We start from the raw sequence: 4023 nt of genomic DNA, 5'->3' as shown, positions 1-4023 counted from the left end.
TGAGACGATTAATAATTGCTGTAAGCACCATGAATACCAATACTTTCTGTGATAGACCGAGCTTACAGACGATCTGCCTTCTCCTGCCCTTTGCCGGGCACGTGTTCCGGTTTTAATTATACAAAGTGGCCCCACTGTGAGGATGTGGAAGTGAACACGGTGGCTGGGTGATCCGTGACATTTCTGTAAAGGGCAGTGGAGGAGAAGGATTGAGAACTTGCAGTGTGGGACAGAAGTTGTTTCAGGTGAGCCTCCTCATTCCCGATCAGCAGAGGGAGCTCACTGGTCAACTCCCCTCTGTTGGGGCTGCTGTACCAGTGGTTTCTGTAGTGTAGTGGTTATCATGTTTGCTTTACACGCAAAAGGTCCCTGGTTCGATCCCAGGCAGAAACATTTTGTTTAAACTTGCCAAATGGGAACAATCGGAGGCGAGTTGAGTCTCCTGGCAAATGCTGCCTGATTTGCTGAGATTTGCAGAATTTGCTGTTTTTATTTGCTATTTATTCTCCTGGCAAAAGGGCTCCCTTAATCCTGAATTGCTCTTTATTTAACCAATAAATAGATAACTTTGAGTGAGAGAAAACGGATCCACCGGGGACCTTTCGCGTGTGAGGCCAACGTGATATCCGCCACACTGCAGCCCATCAAAGGGCGAGAAACCACTGAATATAAAGGATGAGCTCACAAATATCAGGGGCAGTGCAGTCTGGTCAACGTCAAACCCTCCTTTCTTATTCAGCAGAGGCATGAACGGGAGTCAGACGCCACAAAGTTTAATTAAAGACACAAATACAAGTAACACTTCTAAATCTTTTCACTGTAAAATTATTTTACTTTATTTGAAATCCTGCTGCATTGAATCTGAAAATGAGCACCATAGGATTCTATTTTCTGTGCACGGTCGGAATAACCGGTGCTTTTAAATTTGACAAAAGTTGCCCCAGATTCCTGGTGTCATCAGCAATGAAGATTTTGAACCAGACTCCTAAAATACAGTGAGTAAAATGGGTCAACATGCATAAGAACATACGAAGATAAGAAATAGGAGCAGTAGTCAACCATACGCCCCTCGGGCCTGCTCCGACATTTAATACGATCATGGCCGATGCAATCATGGACTCAGGTCCACTTCCCTGCCCACTACCCAAAGCACAGGACAAATGATTGAAGTATCGACTCTCCCTCAGTTAGCATTTCTTTCATTGTGCAAAAGAAGGTGAGGGGTTAATTAATGATGCTTTCCCGTGAAAACAATACAAAAGTTTAAGAAAAAAACATACGGTGACAGGCAGGTGAGCGCTGCTTCTGACACCTGGTGGGAATGGGCGGGGATTTTAAAGCCTCTTGTATTGTGAAACCTTCATATCGCCGAACATCTCAGACTTCATGTGTGGACCTTGTCAGGCAATGGTAGCATGCCTGACTCCAAATTGAAAGGTTGTGTGTTCTAATCATGTTGGGGTTGCAATTATTTTCAACATTGTTCTTCCAGAAAATATTTTCTTTGCTGTTTGGCAATAACCAGACCCTTGCTCCAAGATCTGTCTCACTGTTTCCCCGGTGTCAGGCAGAGATACGCCTGCTGCCCTCATTTATTTCATGTGTCAGGACACAAAAGTTCAAAATCAATCTGCAGGTGGCCACATCTAGCATTGAATACTCAGGGTGGCGGAGTGGTTTAAGGTGCTGTGTTCAGATCGCAGTCTCCTCTGGAGATGCATGTTCGACTTTGACATTTCTTATTTTTAATCATTTAGTGAAACTCTTTGTTTGACACCACGACCAACTCCTTAAAAGTGGGATTCTGCAGTCCACCTGCTCGCTTCACATTTCTGTCTGACCTGGTGCTGAAAGTGGAGATGTTTCCGCAGTGTCGCGCTTAACACGTTCACCTCACAAGCGAAAGCTCCCTGGCCGAGAATATTTTCTGGAGCTTTTTCCTCATACATGCTCAGGGGCGCGTTCAGTCCTGAACACTCAAGCTAAAGTGCTGAGTTCATTGCCCATGTTGTTAGCAGCCTGACAGTGAATCTGTTTAAGATGTTCAAACAGATTCCTGACAAAGCTGTCCCGGCTCGCTTCCCGGAGACACCGTGGTCACCAGTGCCCCAGTTTCAGTGGGTCAGCCCCGGGAGGTTGGCCATCCGTTCGAGAATACCCAAGATCAGGGATCAGTCTCCGGACAGGGATCCCCAGCCGGCAGCCTTCGGCGGTGAGGGATTCACAGGAGAGGTCGTGGTGGAACAGCCACGAACTGAGAGTCCCCAGCCTACAGCCCCCGGCTGTGCAGAATCCTCAGTTAATGAAATGAACTCAGCAGCCACACCTAAAGGGGAAGTGTGTTGTTGCCCCAGAGAGGCCATTCCCCCGATAATGTGGGACTCAGGCACACCTCCAGTCAGAACACTCTGGGTCCTGTGGTACAGACCGCCTTACCGCCGGCCACACAGGCAAACCAGAGGCTGAATAAGGGAAGGAGAAGAACAGGGATTAACTTGGCCAGTCGGAGACGGGTGGCAGATGTATATAATAACACGATATTAGTTTAAGAATGTTTAAGAGTTCTAGTTTTAAATTAAGATTTTAGAAATTTCAGGTCACCACAACCTCACGAGGAATCCATGGGTAAAGAAGTAGTGAGAGGAATAAGATCGGTTATGATGGAGTTGTGGCCGGCAGTGTAAGGGATGGTTTTCAGGGGGTCAGCTTGCCCTTCTGACCTTATATGAGTGGTTCCGAATCGCTCGCTGACCCTTGGTTCTCGACACTGGAATTATGAAGGGACTGTGAAAGACTTGGACAGACAATCGGTTTCAAGGTAGGAAGAAGGTATGGCTTTATTGTGTTTAAAAAGAAGTAAAGGCACACCTTTAATAACACACACAGACCAATACACACTGAGGGGTACAACACATTGAATAAATTGTCAAATTACAGCCTGTGGGGAAAAAATATAGCTTAAACTGTAAATGGAGTAAAGAGGAGAATGCAGATACATTTACACAAGTTATCCCAGCCTCCCCCCTCCCAATTACCCCAACTAACTAAGTTATAGCTCTTAGGGTTCAGGGGCTATGCTCACCAATCCCTTTAGACAGTTGCCGGTGATTCGTGGTTTCAGGGTTCGCTGCACTTGGCCTTCTAGGCGTGCCGTACCCCGGACAGAGGAGAGGACTTCGGACTGCGTCGTCTTCGGTTGGGGTGCGTCCGTTGATATGCTAAGTTGCGTTTTGGATGTATGGGGTAAGTACCCACTTTCTTTGGTTAGGAATAGTTTTAGTTAGTCCCTTTTGGTAACTTCTGCCCCGTTGGGTCGTTCAGAAGTAGATTGTAGAGTGATTGTCAATTTGGTTGCTGACAACCTTCCGTTTCGTGGGCCTCGTGCTCGGTCAGTTCTTGATGAGTTCTGGTAGTTTCCTTCACTGTTCCATTTCTTCACTGCAGAGGAAGCAGGCTGCTTGTGTTTGTGTCTGTGTTCCAGTCTGTGTCCTTGTTCGAGTCAGTGCGAGTTCCAGTCTGTGTTCTGTTAGTTTTTCCTTGTAAAACTGGGGGATAGATATATCCCCCAAAAAAGGCTTTGTTATCTCCCATCAAATCTCTTAGGCTCTGTTTAAACTGTTCTGTCCATTGATTTTCAAATGTCTCCTTTGTCGGCAGTAACTCGATTAGGGTGTGAGAATGTGCTATCACTGGTTTTGCATTGTTTGAGGATTGGTCCAGTTTCCTGACCATGATTTCTATTGTGCTTGATTGGGTAATTCGATTATCTCTTATGGGGTGAATAGTTCCCCCCAGACAGTCTGGGATCCTTAATACATGAATTTGCTTCACAGAGTTTAGCCCCACCTTCTGTACTCAGCAACTCTTTTTTGCAGCCAAAATGTTGTAGTATCTTAAAATTGATCTGCTCCTTCCCATAGATGTTTCAGGGATCTCAGGCTTCTGAAATTTAGGTCCATTTTGAATTCTCTTTCCTATGAGTCCAAGCACTGTGGGGGGCGGTGGGGGTCTCGATGAATGCAT

The 4023-nt window shown here is 46.1% G+C and overlaps 1 non-coding gene across 1 annotated transcript; it reads left to right on the top strand.

The window, feature by feature from the left end:
• The first annotated feature begins 320 nt into the window (after positions 1–320).
• Positions 321–393, top strand: trnav-uac (transfer RNA valine (anticodon UAC)). Its single transcript has one exon. It is a non-coding gene; the product is annotated as a tRNA-Val (tRNA).
• Positions 394–4023: the final 3630 nt, after the last annotated feature.

Source organism: Pristiophorus japonicus, unplaced genomic scaffold (assembly GCF_044704955.1).
Source record: "Pristiophorus japonicus isolate sPriJap1 unplaced genomic scaffold, sPriJap1.hap1 HAP1_SCAFFOLD_147, whole genome shotgun sequence".
In the NCBI taxonomy this organism is placed as follows: Eukaryota; Metazoa; Chordata; class Chondrichthyes; family Pristiophoridae; genus Pristiophorus; species Pristiophorus japonicus.
Note: the sequence above shows the minus strand (reverse complement) of the source record. Positions and strands in the feature narration are given on the sequence as shown.